Genomic DNA, 16,429 nt, shown 5'->3' on the forward strand with positions numbered 1-16,429 from the left:
CTGCCAATAGAGCTGACAACAGCTGAATTAGCCTTGATGTAGAGACAAAACAAGCTGCAAACTTGTATGTCAAAAAGAGACATTCCCGAGTGGTGACATTATGGATGAAAAGGGAAAAACCTTCCAAATACCTTCGAAAGAGGAACTGTTCTTGAACTGGAGGAATGCTAACAACGTCTGGCAGGGAACAAGGCCAACACGAACAACGATAGAGAGGAGGAGGACAACACAGATGAGATTACACAAAAAAGGACTGTTCAACAACTCAAGAATGTTTGACCAGAGAGACATGTAAACCCATGTAAATTTGCGATGGTAAAACAGGGGACGGGACCCGGATAAGCAAACTGCTTCTCTCGTCTCCTTTTTCGGCATGTACAAAAAGAAAAAAAAAAAATAAAAAAAAAAAAAAGTGAATGTAACCATGTCGGAAATAAACTGAATAAATAAATAAAAATAAATAAATAAAGACCAAGACCATAAACATTTTTTTTTCAATTTAAAAAAATATATAAATAAATAAAATTATGGCAAGGTTCAACAGTTAAATAACATTTCTCTTTAATTTTAGTTTATTTTAAATACATTTGACTTACAAAAAAGGTGCCTGCAAAAAATTAACTAAAATATTAAAACTACTACTGCTACTGATAAATTCACAATTATTCTACATATTTGAAAACAAGATTTTTATGTCAGCTGATGTACAGCAAGTGTTTAAAAGCATTTCTGCCAAGAAATAATGATTCTTGATTCTGATTCTTTCAATTGTTCAGGTTTAACAGGTCACAGAGTTCACAAGATATTTTTTTAGTTTGAAAAAGCCTTTACACAGGTTATTTTTATTAATTCACTAAGTTGATATAGTTTAATTTGGTTGCTGTAATATAACTAGGATATTCAATTAACAAAGGTTTCCAACTGTAACTGTAAAAGTGAAACTTTCTGAAATAAAACTACAAACAAGTTGTCATCAGTGTAAAAAACCAAGAGCTACAGGTAGATGTGAAACTAAATAAAACAAACTCAAACCCTGGAAAAGTCATGTGACAAATTAATCAATAGTTCTTGTTGAGAATTATTATTATTATTCTGGATACAGTGGAAACAGAAACTATAAAAAATAGTTATATTGTGAACCTGTTTATAGTGTGGGGAACATATTATATACATACATGTAATTGGAGTCTAAAGACACAAAAAAAACCCACCACTTTAAAAAAAAAATAGATTTTCTTTTTATTTGAGTCATTCTGGCTAGTGCAACTCTGTGGCGATGACGCGCTGGTGACGACATAAACCAAGATAGCGGCGGCCCGGACTACAGCCGACATTATGTAATAAAGCCTTAAAAGACATGGATATAATGAAAAGAGTGGATGGACAGATGCATAAACATGCAGACTTTCACATGGACACACACGGACTTATTAAACACACACAGACTTATTAAACACACACGGACCTCAGTAAACACGGTAAACGGAACAGGCTTCACCGCTCGGCTGGCACTAGGACCCAGAAGCAGAGTAAGTGCGTCCCCTATCCAGCCTTCACAGGCTGTAATATCATCAGTTTATCATTTTACCTGTTGTTAGAGCTACTGTCTTTACCAGGGAGATAATATTTATTACTGGTGATTGTTTTCTGGAGTTTTACTGGGATTTTTACCGGTGATTAGTTCATATCTCCCTTGCGCTCCGCGGTCCAAACTGACACCGTAGCCACACACACGTCACTCAGTCACATTAAGGAAGGTTGTGGTCATTATACGGGGTGGATTAAATAATGAATAAAGGATTGTTTTATCCCATTCTTCTCCGTGTTATTATCACATTATAAAAAAGTTTAAAAATAGCAGGAATTAGTGCTGGTCTCGAACGGTCTTGACGGAAAATCGCGAGTCCGGGCAGCCCGAGTCCGAGACAAGACCGAGTCAAAATACTTCAGAGTCCGAGACAAGACCAAGACCTTAAAATTTGGTCTCGAGACCAAGACCGGTCTTGACCACCACAACACTATATTTAAGAATTTCTTATAAAAGTCAATTGGGAACCCATCAGGACCACCTTTCTTTCCAAGTCGCATATTGTCAATCACCCTTTTTATTTCTTCTTCACAAATATCGGCTTCCAACTGTTCATTAAAATCATCTGTAATAGTGGGAATAGATAATTTATCCAGAAATGCATTATGTAGACTAAAGTCTACACCTTCCTTAGAATCATACAGTTTTCCAAAATAATTTTTAAACTCTATATTTATTTCCTTTGGGTCCACTACAGTCATTCCATTTACATTTATTATTGAGGTAATGTTTTTTTGAGCCTCCAGTTGTCTAATTTGCCAAGCTAAGATTTTGCCAGGCTTCTCTCCTTGCTCATAAAAAGTTTGATTGAGCCTTATGATATTAGAGGTCGCCCGGTCTGCAGATTCTTTATTATACTCGGCTTTTAACAGTAACAATTCTTTTTCTGCCACTGGATTTTTATTTTTGAAAACCTGTTCCTCCAATGTTTTTATTTTCTCTTCCAATTGAATTTTTTTTTCGTGAATCCTTAGACTTTGATGATGTAAAAGAAATTATATGCCCCCTTAGAACGGCCTTAAAGGCCTCCCACCTGATACAGGCTGTGGTTTGTGTAGTGTTCATGTCAAAATATTCATCGATTTTATCTCCGTATTTAAGGAATTCCTTATCCTTAAGCCATTTTAGGTGCAGGCACCATCTAGGGGGGTCCAACCTAAGATCCTTATGGGAATATACAATACTACAGGGAGAGTGGTCTGATACTGTTATACTGTCGTAGTAACAGGTAATTATATTAGGTAATAACTCTGCTGAAATTAGGAAGTAATCTATGCGAGAATATGAGTTAAAAGTTTTAGAATGGCAAGAATACATTATGTCAATGGGTTTACGATGAAGCCAAATATCTAGCATATTTAAGTCCTTCATAAAGTCCTGGATGACATCCCTACTTTTATGATGAGTTAAGTCAGTCCCAGTTGATCTATCTAAAGTAGGGTTCAAAACACAGTTCCAATCCCCACCAATGATGGTTTTTCCTGAGAGAGATGAAATGGTTAGAAAGAGATTTGTGAAAAATTGATCATCATCTATATTAGGCCCATAAACATTTACCAAATTGATTTTTTCATGTAAAATAAGTTCTTGAATTACTAAATATCTACCAAATTTATCCTTAATAACATTTGTGACCTGGAAAGGAACCGATTTATGAATTAAAATAATAACACCTCTTGCCCTTGAAGTAAATGAGGCTGCAATACAGACTTCCCTGCCACCTTCTGCTTATCTTTATATTATCGTCTTCTAAAGTATGGGTCTCTTGTAAAAAAACTATTTTAGACTCCATATCTTTCAACTTGTTCATGACCTGTTTGATTTTTTTTACACCATTCAAGCCTCTTGCAATTCCAGAGTACATTTAACTTGTGTCATTTAAACATAATGTAAACAACATCACACAAAGGAAGTGTCTGAGAGGTAAAACACACTGATTCGTTGAGGCATAAATTAATGCATTAAGGGTATTTGTCAGACGCTTCACAACATGTTACTGCCTGCTAGAGTTAACTGCTTGCTAGTAGTTAGCTGTTTGCCAGAGTTAGCTGCAGACTAGCTGGGGACAAAGCTCGTCTACAGTGGGCTCTGCCCACTACAACTTTATTCTTTTTAAATTACATTATGGTTAGTCATCAAGCATATTTTCCGGCCAGGATCTGTAAGGAACTTAGATTAAATATCGTTATGTGTGTTTCTTTAGCATTCGTCTGGCCTGCTGTGATAATGATATAGAAGCATCCCTATAGCCGCATAACAGTACCGAACGTGTGTTTTGTTTCCCGAAGGGAGTGATGAGGACACCAGATGGCATGGTTGTCGAAACGCGGCCAAGAGAGGTTTTGAGGTAAGTAAGAAGTCAATGTGGTACTTGTGAAATAGTTCAGTGTAACATCACAACTTACTCTCCTGAGATTAGTCTTGGAATTGTTGCACTGTTTTAATTATTTGTTGCTTCTATGGTTGAGATAATAGACATTAATCATTTGTTTGTGCCCATGTAACTTTATGTGATCGGATTTGTTGGATGTGTTGTGCTTGTTACTGAAAAAAAGTAACTAGTTACTGTTACTAGTTACTTCATTCACAAAGTAACTCAGTTACAATTTTGATTACTTAACCAAAAAGTAATGCGTTACTGGAAAAAGTAACTTTTGAGTTACTTAGAATTAAAGAATGTATTATTTATTTTGGGTCATTTGTGTCCATACAGCTTCATTTTAGTGCTGTAATGATAATAATCCACTGTTGATCAACTGCTATAAAACAGCCATAAATTATGTGCATATAAAGCACAGAACAGCTGCTCCAAAATTAAAACAGTATTTTTTCACCATTAGCACAGTAATGTGAAGTAAGCTGTGCATATTCCAGATGCAACTTCTGCTGTTGAAAATGCTTATAAAAATAAATGTAGAAAAACTAATTCACAGCATTTTTCTCAGCTACACAATGCTAAACATATCAGGCTAACGCGCTGCTGTTAGCAGTGACTCAGCAGTAGCGACAGACTTCTTATTTACAACAACATACCGTGCAATAGTTTGGCTGACCTGTACCTGGAAAACAGTCACGGTCCGTTAAAATCCAGCCAAAGACAAAAATAATGCACGTATTTCCACTCTGAGAAGCTCGTCCTGCTCTCGCATTGACTCGCCATGATTGGCGAACGTGATGTAAACAGAAACACGCTGACAATGCTTCTTCTTCTACTGTTTTACCGTGTTTGGCACGGCATCCCACGAAAATATGTAGCGCCACTGTAAACAGGAAGTACACTGCAGCTAGCAAAGTAACAGACAAACGCACCATATTGTAACAGTAACGGCGTTATTTCTTCAGAAATATATTGTGTTACAGTACCAGTTACTGTCAAAAGTGACGTTGAACACTGTTTGTACTGTAGTTTGTTGAGACAAGTGATTTAAAATAGGGGTGGGAACCTCTGCACTTCACAACACGCGATACAAAGCTCACAATAACGATTATCTCACGATATGACGATACTGCGATTGTTGATATATTGGTCAGAAATCAATCTACGATAACATATGACATAACAAGAAAAAAAAGGTTGTGACAACATTTTTTTTTTTTTATTATTTGATATCTCTGAAAGACAATAAATTGAAGAAGTGTCCAATGAACAGTGACACTATTTTAGTGCAACATTTCTGTAAATAAGTGTCAACATACCAATGTAAACAAATAAGTATCTCCAATAGTGCTTTCTGTAAACCAAAAAATAGGGTTTTTCTTACCAGTGACACCATTATAGTGCAATATTCCTGTAAATAATATATTGGTTCCTTCAACAAACTGTGACAAAATTTCTGTGAAGACTCGCCTCATCGCGACCGTCGCTCAGGTGGTAGAGGTCGTCTTCTGATTGAGAGGTTGGGGGTTCTATCCCAGTACCTGACTATGTGTCGAAGTGTTCTTGGGCAAGACCCTGAACCCTAAGTTGCTCCCAGTGATCGACTACCGCCTTGCATGGCAGTCCTGTCCCACTGGTGTGTAAATGTGAGAGTGATTGGGTGAAAGAGCTGATGTGTAAAGCGCTTTGGGACTGCTTCAGTGTGGGGATAAAGCGCTCTATAAATGAAGTCCATTTACCTGCACATTTTAGTGAAAAAGCAGAACAAGTTTTGAAAAGTAAAATAAATAAATAAAAATTGATATTTAGCGCGAGCATATCGATAATCGATCGTGCGAAAAAAAATATTGTGATATATTGCCGTATCGAGATATCGTCATACTTCTAATTTAGAATATAATTTGCTCCTCACTTATGCTCTGGAAAGTTAGCTATTGCTGTTAAAAGCAGAAGTGTTGATTCATAAGTACAGACATTAATTGTCTTGTGATTACAGTTGATTTGCTGTTGATGGGAAGTTATTGATTGGTAAACTGTTAAATGTTTTGTTTCTATCATATAGACTACATTGCTATACAAATAAATGTGCCTTGCCTATGGTTTTGTCATTAATAATCACAAACATCTATTGCAACAAAGCCCACATTTCCTATTCTAATCCTGTATTTTTTTTTTTAGCATTTTCATCAAGGTCCACAACCTGCAGGGGAAGGTGGAGGCAGGTTGGCTGAAGAAAACCTCAAGCAAAAGTACAAGGTTTGATAAAAAACACTATTGTATGGATCTATAGTTGTTTGGTTTGTCAACAGTATCCAACCACAATTGTCAGGTAAGCTTTGTGATCATTAACTAATAACCAATGTGCCGTTTGCTAGGAACTGAAGACGCCCAGGACAGGGGTTAGTAAAGAGGGAGGAGAGACCACTGCTGCCACCTGGAAGTGGTTTGAGGCAATGGATGAGGTGTTGGGCCAACAACCCAGTATAGCCGTGCCCCACCTCATCACGTCCGTTTTACAGTGGGCTCTCCTCCAGAAGGAGACAACAGGAGGAAGAGGAGGAGTGAAGTGGACCTGTTGGCCTATTTGAGAAAGAAAAGAGAGCAGAGGAGAAAGAAAAGAGAGAAGAGAGAAGGGAACGAGAAAGACCGGAAGAGGAAAGACAAAACACTATTTAGTTAGTTTACAGAGTTCCGTTAATTGTTATTTTTTTTAATTATATTTATTTGTTTAATAAAATGTTGATGTAATCTGCTGTTGTGATTGTCAATTTAACTAAACAAATCATATGAGAGGTCTCAGCAAAACTGCCGGTGTGACATTTATTATTTATACAACAGTTCCACAAGCACATTTTAGTGAACATTGACTTGTTTAATAATTTATTTTGCTCCTCAAAAACACATTTCCGCAACTGGAAAAAGATGAGGCTGTTGCCAGGCAACACAAACATTTAATCACTGACGGTTGAGTTATCAGAATGCCTGAACAGAGTGATTTTGGGATTGTTGTAGTCCTAATGCTGATGGTTACTCTATCAGCACTCATGAATGTTTTTTTGTAATGTAATTACTTTGTTGAAACTAAATGTTGTATAATATATACAATATCTCAAACAAACATTAAGACACAATAATGATAAGCATTATCAATGCTGTGTGATGGTATAACACAAACTAATATTCTGAGATTAGCAAACTGTTTACTGAGAATGTGGGACATTCATGGGAACAAACTTAACATTTACATTATCAACAATAATCATGTTCTCTCACAATACGGCAATGTCAGTTGGGGCAGACACTGCGGCAGCAAGGCAGTCCCCTGAGTATGTCCCCAGACTGCTGGACTGGGACAGGAGTCTCCATGTCCTCTCCATCATCATCATCCTCCACAACCTCAAGTACAAATTTCACTTTCACCTCCAGGGTCTTTAGGAAGATGGAGCACCACCTCATCTTCAGGACACCGAATGCCCTCTCCATCACACATCTGGCCCTGGACAGCCTGGCATTGTACCTAGCCTCCACAGCATTCCGGACAGGCTCACGGAATGGGGTGAGCAGAGGTATCAGCTGCGACAGGCAGGGATATCCTCCGTTGCAAATCAGATGCCAACCTGGAGGTGGGTACAGCTGTGGATGTGTAAAAAGGGCTGCTTTAAGAACCCTAGCATCATGGACACTCCAGCAAATACCACAACAGCATCCAAAAAGTAACCCCTATGATCACAGATGGCCTGTTGTAGTAATTGCCAGGAAACCTTCCAGGTGGCACAATCCATACATGGCACCCATCAATGCTCCCAGCTACTCTCTTGAAAGCTGGGGAACCTGAACGCTGTTGGAAACCAGCCCCAATTCCCTGCAGTTCTGCGTTGTTGGGGAAGCAGATGATCCTGCATAAAATGGCCTGGATTGCTTTACTGGTTCTGTGTACAATGTCATGGCATGTACTGCGGGGAATGTCAAATGCCTCTGACACAACCCGGTAGGATGTGGTGCTAGCCAACCAATACAAAAAAAAACAGGATCTGAAGCGCCCTTCCCCACCCATGGTCGGTGTCTCCCAGGACCTGAATGAGGTTATCCAGGGTTTGTCTGGATAACCTGAAATCCTTCCTGAGGCCACCTCTCTCAAAATACAGGCGCAGCAAGGGTACATGATGATTTATCCTGATGTATGGTCCAGTCTGCATAAAATGAATAAAAAATATTTATTGGTATTTGTTGTTACAAAACTTTGCTATGGAATCTAAATGTGATGATGCGACATTTACAATACAAAAAGACTTACTTCTGCAGGGTGACCGAAATGTAAGTTCACATGAACTATGAGCTGGAGGCGAGGAATGGCTTGTCCTCGGCGTCTGCAGGCAGTCATCAGGGAAGTTCTGTGACATGTGTGCAGATCTGAACTCAGAAGCAGGGACAGGGCTCTTGTTCTGAAGTTAACTGGAAGTTTAGTCAGTAGGATCTCCAGAATGTCGGCATGAAATGTGTTTCTGCAAGATTTTTGGATCAAATGAGCACATGTTGATATTCTACTTGGTCACGTTCTCGCTACAAATGTTTTCACAACCTTTAAAGGTGGCAAATTGATGGAGATATTCTAGACTCTGGGTGTTTTCGCTTTTTATTGTTGTACCTTCGCAATGCATCATGGGCTACTTGGAAGTGTATTTCGGTAGGAAATAGACCATAGGAGTGAGAAGGGCTTGTAGTGTGTAGTGTGCCATTTCGGACACGGTCATTCACTCTCCCAACTGAAGAAGGTTCCAACATGGTAAAGTCCATTGCTACCACTTTCAGCAGCCGGGAAGTCAACAAGCTGCCCATAGATGTCACAACCTTGGGTTGGGATGCCTTCGAGACTATACACCTCTCACAGGATTTACACAATGCTTCAATGTCTCAATACATTCCCGGCCAATAGTAGCGTCCATTCACCAGCTTGAAGGTTCGCTCAATCTTTTGGTGGCCGTGGCAACCATGCATCTGCTGCAGCACCTCCCTCTGCAAGGCCCGGGGTAAAATCAGCTGTCTCTGTGGGCCCTTGCTCAGCTTTCCCCGATGACGATACAGGACCCCATCACTTTCCACTATCCTCTCCCACTGACGCACCAGCTTTAAGGTCTTTGATTGTTCCCCCAGCCGCTCCTAACAATTGGGCTTTTATCCTCTGGTCCAGTACCTGAGAAAGGCAGCATTCTCAGGATCAGCCTTTTGTAGTTTGGCCAGAGACTGTGAATCATACAGTGGAAAGCTGGTCATGGATTCATTCTGGGTGGTGAACTCTGCAGCCAGTTCATCACACTCCACATGCAGGGGACCAATGTTTTCCAAGCAATCATGCAGGTAGAGGCTGCCGTTGCCTAATTTTCTTGGGTGAACCCAAAGCAGATACGGCATGGAGAGGAGCAGCTATGCTTGCAAAGTTTCTCACAAACCTCCGATAAAAGCTTGCAAAACCGAGGAATGACTGCAACTCTGCCCCACATCGAGGGCTCTTCCATTATGCTAACACTCTAATCTCCTCTGGGTCAACTGCCACCCCCTGTGCCGAAATGATATGCCCCAGATAGGACACCTTCAACTGGAAAAGAAACATTTACTGAGTTTTACTTTCAAGTTGAATTGTTCAAAGAGAGAGAGAGAACCAGATCCAGTCACCATATGTTCTTCAAACAATGACAAAAAAACAATTTCTTCTTCCACCTCCACCTGATTATATCTGCTTGCCAAATCCAATGTTGAGAACCACCTTGAGCCACTCAGGGAGTCCCAATATTTCTTAATTCTTTGCATTCAATCTTCTGTCATCGACACATAGGCAAATTGACCCATCTTTTTTTTGTAACTATCACCAGGGGGGAAGAGTATGGACTACTACTTTACCTAATCACTCCTTGCTCCAACAGATTCTTGATGTGATTTTTCACCTCTTCATACTGACTGTGGCAAATTTGTTGATACCTCTCACACACTGCTGCACCATCGATCACTGGGATTTCATGTTGGATGAGGTTGGTGCACACCAAAAACGTATGAATATTTACACAAAATCCCTGGGAAGCAAAAGCTGGCTATCTCGAAGGGTGATTCTCAAGCTCTTGAAGTCACTTGTGCGCCAAGATGGAACGTGCAGCAACGTAGTGGTAAACATAGTGAAATAAAGGCTACGTATGCAAGTTTGCTTTTGTTGTTGTCAATTCATGTTAAATTCTTTCCACTGCTTTTTGTGGTAAATTAAGATGATCTGTTATAATAGCCTTTGCTGTGGTTTAATAGACTAGTTGACAGTGTTTTACCCATTTGCCTACACTGTAGTCAATGTATCATGCACAGTGGTATCCAGAGTACTGATATATCCTACTCAAGTAGAAATACTGTTGATTGAAATTGTACTCAAGCACAAGTCATACCTAAAATATTCAAGTACAAGTAAAAAGGTAGCACAATAAATACCACTCAACGTTAGTTACTTTCACCCCACCCCAATGCATTATGGTTAATTTGATTGGTCTGCTATGATGTGATGTATTTGATTGTTGCCTGTTCATTTCATTTTTGTAGTTTCACAATGGCCATGTGGTCCCTGAGGTGTCTGAGGTTGCACCTGAGTTAAAGTCCTTTCTGTCATTCATTACTGAGGGCTTCGTCTCTCTGTTTGGGAGTAGTGAGCATGTGCACGTAAACATTTTGTGTGACACTGGTGCAGTGGATTCATTTATTGTTGCATCTTTGTTACCCTTTTCTGAGCAGACTTTTGGGGGCACAAATATTCCTGTTGTGAGGATGGGCCTTAATGTTTTGCAGGTACCACAACATAAAAGGATGCTGCATTGTGATTTATTTCAGGGTGTCATGTCCATTGGTGTGTGGCCAGTGGATGGAGTCACAATGATCTTAGGGAATGACATCGCTGGGTTGACGTTCCTCCTCCAACCCAGGTGACCAGTGTTCTTATAATGCCCAGAAAGCCGGATGAAAATGAAGTTCAGTTCCGTGATGTCCACACAGAACTCTTGTCTTTTACCAGATTGTGTATATTAATTCTCTTTGAAGCTCATTTACAATACATTTCAATGTCCAGTACAAACAATGACAAATTAAGTCAAAATAGAATGCAATTCTATATTTATTCATCTTTTGTGTGAGGATGCTGTTGCTTCTAACTGTGATCTTTCAGTTCCTGTTCCTCCTTGGTCAGCTTCTCACAGTGATTTAGTGAAGGGGCAGAAAAGTGACAGTACCTTGCAGGAACTGGTGCATATGATTTGTTCTCCTAATGAGGGTGGTAATTGTTCACATTATCTTTTGCACAATGAAGTGTTAATTAGAAAGTGCAAGCCTCAGCTAGAGAGTGTTGTTGGTGATCCTGTTTACCAGGTGGCGGTTCCTTTAAAGTTTTGTGATGCATGATCAGTGTGGCCATCTTGGTGTAAGGAAGAATTATGATCGGGTTAAGAGGTATTTCTTTTGGCCTCGGCTGAAGAAAGATGTGTCTGCATATTATAAGTCCTATCATGTATGCCAGTTGACTGGTAAGCCAAACCAGACACTACAGCCTGTGCCACTTAGTCCTATACCAGCTATTGGACAACCATTTGAACATTTAATTACAGACTGTGTTGGTCCACTGTCACCAGCCTGGTCCGGTGCCATGTATGTACTGACTGCGATGTGTCAAAGCTCTCAGTACCTAGCTGCATACTGTATCCTTTACGCAGTATTACTGCTAAGAATGTAGTTCATGCATTGACCCAGTTCATTTCTGTTTTTGGTGTACCGCGTATTATTCAGATGGATCAAGGATCTAATTTTTGCTCCAATACCAGCAGCTTTCTGTGCAAATGCGTGACCATGGCTTCGACCGGACCTCTGTGCAGTGCCGGGAGAAGTTAAAAAAACCTCCAAAGCGACTATCGCTCCATGAAAGACCACAACGGTCGGAGTGGAGCAAACCACAAGAAGTGGAAGTGGTTTGACCAAATCGACGCTATTTACAGCTACAGACCCGCAAACAAAGGCAGGGAAGGCGGCGTGGAATCACCTGTGGAGCTGTTGAATTTCATGGTGGACGACGGTGAGTAAAAAACGAGTGCTCTCTTTTCTTTCTTTATATGCTGGTTTTAATAAAAGCACACGCACAATATAACAAAGCTAAAACATGGCAGATGAATTTAGCGTTCTTGTACTGTGTGCCATTGTTGTAGAGTAATGTCACTTTTATTTTCCTTTTTTTTATCCAGTAGTAAAAGTTCATCTGTGTGTCCCCACTGTGGTGTGATGAATATCCAAATATCACACAAACAGAACAAGATTTCATTTCTAAACAGAAAAATGCTGCTAATGTGGTATTTCTGTTTTGGTTTTAAGTAAACATCAACAAAACAAAAAAAACACACCGTTTGTTTTTTTGATTTGGTTTTGAAACTAAATAAGCAAAGAACGAAGGGTACGTGGATTCCTCATAAACTATTTGGCACTTAAATGTATTCATAATTATTTTCAAAGGTGACTTTCAAACAAGTGAGGGTACCACCGAGTTAACACCATCACCACAGTCCGATTGCCCAGCAACGCCCCCATGTGCTTCACCATCACCTTCAATGTCCGGCACACCTAGAGGTAGGTGCAGCCCCTTCAATTGTAGACTGTTCTTGGTACAACCACTCATACCAGAGACATGTTTATTGAAAGTAATCCAAGTCCAAAATGAGTGTTATAATAAACTTTTCTCATCTTCCAGTCAACAGAAAGAGCGAGGATGATGTCATTGCGATGATGCAACAGATGCACAGATCTGGGGGTATTTCATCAAACCCAGCTTAGGGTAAAGTCCAGGTTTAACCTGAGAGTCCGGCTCCGTTAAGCCGGGTTCTAACTGGAACGGCGGTTTCATCAATGAGAAAACACCTTGGTTACCATAGTTACACAGTTCGTGGGTCAAACCTGCTCCCGACCAGGTTTAAGCAGCAGGCTCGGCTTAAGCTGCAGATGCACTCTCATGAAACCACGTCATCATTTTGAATGAAGTAATTTAGTGATGCTTTAAAACACTCAAAAAGATCTAAAAAAGGAAAAAGTCAAAAAAAATTCGGTTATACGGTATTTTAAAAGGAAATTAAACAGAATATCATGGTAAATGTTTTAATATGATTTTAAATCCATTCAAATGACGATAGAATCATTGTCTTACTACATGTTTAATGTGTACCGTATTTTTATTGAGATATCACATTCTCCATGTGTTTAAACTATCAGTAATAATATATAAGGATACGTGTGTATCCATCGCCTCCATTTACCACATAGTATAAATGTGTCCATTCATTGATCAGAGATTATTAATGAGAAAGCTGTAGATATACAGAAAGGGAGGGGCTTAAGGGACCTTCACAGGGCAGAGCACTAAGTTTAAATAAGGTTCCCAATGACAAAGATACACTATCGCTTTTCGGGATGTGCGCGCAGGGCACGCAACTCCCTTGCACAGCTCACCTGCACCTGCAGCATCTACAATGTTGGATGTGACATACAACAGCACCACTGCCTGCTCCCACTTATGGGGTGCCAAGTGTAAAAATTTAGTATAAAAGTTATAACTAACACATTTTCATTATTTATCTCACTTTTCTCATATTTAGTACATTTTCCTACATTTAACACAACATTTAACCACATAGGGTAAAAAATCTAAACGGTATATGTTATATCTAAATGTTAAATCTAAGTATAAATATTTAATCAATCTAAATGTTATACATCATATCAAAATACTAAATCTTAAATCTAAATGTAAATATATGTTAAATCTAAATGTTTAAATCTAAAACTTATATATCATCTAAACGCTTAATCTTATATCTAAATCTAAGAGTTTAAATCTAAATCTAAGAGTTTAAATCTAAGAGTTTAAATCTAAGAGTTTAAATCTAAGAGTTTAAATCTAAGAGTTTAAATCTAAGAGTTTAAATCTAAGAGTTTAAATCTAAGAGTTTAAATCTAAGAGTTTAAATCTAAGAGTTTAAATCTAAGAGTTTAAATCTAAATCTAAATGTTAAATCTAAATATTAAATCTAAATGTTTCGCACATATGCCCCTTGTAACCTCAACCAATACACAAGCAGAGACACACACAGCCACTCCCACACACCTCTTCACTGATGCCTGCCTGGGTGATGTATGGCTGGTTCTCTCCCGGCGGCGGAGATCAAGCGCACGGTCATGGCTGGTGTACGAGCTGCACTTCACAGTACACTGCCAACACAACAGTGCAACACAGTTATTAAAATGTATTTTAATTAAAATCATCGATACCTTGAGACAGTGACACTCCAGGCTCTGCTGCTGCTGACTCAGCATCCCACTCCCTGTCATAAACCTCGCCATGGTTTTCACACAGATTATAAAGTGCACAGCAAGTCAGCGCCACACTTTTTACCAGTATGAGGTCACAGTCATTTCTTTTCATAAGGCAACGCCACCTTCCCTTCAGTCGACCTGTCAAAGAGCAACCATCGCAGTGGAGTCAGTCAATGAGCGAACCAGGCTCCAGGTATTGATGCATCAGTTTATCTGTTCATTTTTAATTTACACCACAAGGACAGTGTACTTCAATCTCCACTCAACTCTCTACTGAACAGAATGAAGGTCCTTATATACAGGTGCGCCACTAATTAGCCTGTACCAAGCATGGGGTGACATTTAATTTGCACATTAAAAGTACAACATAAATATTTACACAAACAATTCCTAACAGACATTATCACAAACAATAACATATATATATATATCATTCATCTTATTTACATCCCCTAAATTATTAAACTATATATTTACATTGAGTTACAAACATCAAGCTCCCCTGTTCCTAGTCTCTGCTTGGTCTCTCCCACCTGGAACTATAAAAAGGTGTCCAAAAGCCCCTGAGGAGTTCTTTTACTGAACACCTCAGGAAAGAGGAAGAGAGCATTTGTTGAAGATCACATTTCAATCACATGCAGAATACCAGAACATATTTAATTGATTTATCTCTCATCTCACTGCCAAGTTATTTATCAATTAAACTAAAATGTATTTTCTATGTTTATCACTAGATGAATCCTGTGGCCTGAACCATGTGCTTCACCACCTGTCTTCCTGATTACATGACAAATAAATTAATTAAACCAATATAACAAAATGTGTTTTCGTAATTTGATTAAGCACTGCAGTTTGTCACAGTATTACAATTCACCTTTTTAAAATTACAACAGTTCATAAGTTTAACAGTCCATAAGTGTAACGTCACCTCGTCGTTATACGATCAAAGGTATTTGAACATCAGCTACCTGGACTCCTGGACTCTACTGATGTTCTTTTTGTACACCTGCTGTTCTGCAATGAGGCGCCCAGTGTCAGAGAATGGTTTTAACAACCACTTCTGCAAAGGGTAAGCAGAATCGCCAAAGATGTAGTACCCCACATTCACCCCACCAATGTTCCTGTTGAAAGCTGGAAATAGATTGCACCGACTTGCCAACTCCCACATTGTGCACAGTCTCAAAACCCGAGCATTGTGCAAGCTCCCAGGCTGTCCTGCAAAAACGTTCCAAAAAACCCCCGTCCCATCTACCACACCTTGGAGAATGGTGGAATGCCACCCTTTACGATTAAAGTTCAGTAGATCGGTTAACTGCCCAAACTGATGGTCTGTGTCGGCGACTCAGCAAAAACAAATAGTAATTGATCTACTGTAATTAGAATAGAATAGAATATCCTTTTATTGTCCTTGTACAGGGTACAACAAAATTTGAGTGCAACTCCAAGGTGCCAGTGAGAAAAAAAAAAATATATATATATATATAAAACACAGCAAAAACAATAAAAAATTTAAATATGACACAATAATATGTACTGACAAATACCCAGATAAATACACAGATAGCAGCTTGAATGTACAGATCAACAATAGCAGCAATGTGTTTTATTGCACAAGATCAATATGATCAGTATGTGTGAGCGATGTGAGCGGATTTGTTTGTTACAGTAATAGCTCTGGGAAAGAAGCTATCCCTGAGTCTGTTTGTCCTGGTTTTGTGTGACCTGTACCGTCGGCCCGATGGTAACAGGCCAAACAAGTGATTACTGGGGTGGGAGGAGTCCTTGATGATGTTGCCTGCTCTGCTGAGGTAGCGAGAGTTTGCAATGTCGTCCAGGCTGGGCAGGGAGCAGCCAGTGATCTTCTGGGCTGTGCAGATGACCCTCTGCAGCGCTCTCCTGTCTGCTGCTGTGCACCCTGCATACCACGCTGTAATGCAGTACGTCAGGATGCTCTCTGTGGTGGCTCTGTAGAAGGTCACCAGCAGCCTCTGTTGAGCCTTCCTTACCACCGCCATGGTATTTGCAGTCCAGGAGAGATCATCGGAGATCTGCACGCCAGGAACCTCATGGTGTGGACCCTCTCCACTCGGTCTCCG

At 39.6% G+C, this 16,429-nt stretch overlaps 1 long non-coding RNA gene across 1 annotated transcript; it reads left to right on the forward strand.

Annotated features, from left to right (window-relative positions):
- The first annotated feature begins 6,520 nt into the window (after window positions 1-6,520).
- LOC114464531 (uncharacterized) lies at window positions 6,521-15,853 on the forward strand. The gene is made up of 3 exons (XR_003674227.1): window positions 6,521-6,531; window positions 11,940-11,944; window positions 15,714-15,853. It is a non-coding gene; the product is annotated as an uncharacterized LOC114464531 (long non-coding RNA).
- The last annotated feature ends 576 nt before the right edge of the window (window positions 15,854-16,429 follow it).

This window comes from Gouania willdenowi, chromosome 6, assembly GCF_900634775.1.
Source record: "Gouania willdenowi chromosome 6, fGouWil2.1, whole genome shotgun sequence".
NCBI classification, from domain to species: Eukaryota; Metazoa; Chordata; class Actinopteri; order Blenniiformes; family Gobiesocidae; genus Gouania; species Gouania willdenowi.